This window comes from Cyprinodon variegatus, unplaced genomic scaffold, assembly GCF_000732505.1.
Source record: "Cyprinodon variegatus isolate N-32 unplaced genomic scaffold, C_variegatus-1.0 Scaffold621, whole genome shotgun sequence".
NCBI lineage: Eukaryota > Metazoa > Chordata > Actinopteri > Cyprinodontiformes > Cyprinodontidae > Cyprinodon > Cyprinodon variegatus.
This window is the reverse complement of record NW_015151074.1, coordinates 431,865-432,729: the sequence shown is the minus strand read 5'-3', so window position 1 is coordinate 432,729 and position 865 is coordinate 431,865.

Sequence of the window (865 nt, the reverse complement as noted above, 5' to 3'; positions counted from 1 at the left end):
TAAAAGAAATAAACAAACTGCCTTTCGGTTGATGAGAGTGGAAATCAGAGCGGATGAAGTTCTGGTTCATAGAGATGTTAACAAACTGACTGAATACTGACACCTGCTGGACATTTAAAGCCACTACAGGCTGTCTTTATTGAGCAGAAATCTAATTGACACAGTTTGGCAGCTGAACTTGCTTTAATTCACAAATGATATGTGAAATAAAGCAAGTTCAGCTGCCAAACTATGAAATGGAAATACATGTTTGTATTTGTGTGACAGAAATGCATTGGGGAATATTTTTTTCAGGTGGAAGAACTATTTTAAATGTATGGAAGAAACACTATCTCATTGAAATCTGCCTCTTTTTTTACACAGAATTTCAAACACTGGATTTTTTACACATTGAATTCCTTAAACTGAATTTATATCTGGTGAAAATTTAAATGCAAAAAAGTTCAGCTGTGAATGTGTTTGCATTGGTTAGAAGCTGCTCGACTGCAGATTGCTTTGGCTTTACTTCACCTGAAGGTCGAAACATTTGCAGGCAACATTTTTGCAGCTGAATTTTCACCAGATAGAAATTCAGTGTAAGAAATTTAATGTGTATAAAAAATAAAAATCAGTCTTTAAAATTCAGTGTACATAAAAAGGCAGATTTCAGTGAGACAGTTTTTCTTCCATATAAATGTCACCATGTCTGATTTATAGGTCATTAAACTAAGAAAAGAAAAGAAAATATTTAGCCTGACCCAATCTTTTTTCCAAAATAAACACCATGGAAACTCTGGATGAACCCTCAGACTTTATACACTGACCGGCCACTTTATTAGGTACCCCATGCTAGTAACGGGTTGGACCCCCTTTTGCCTTCAGAACT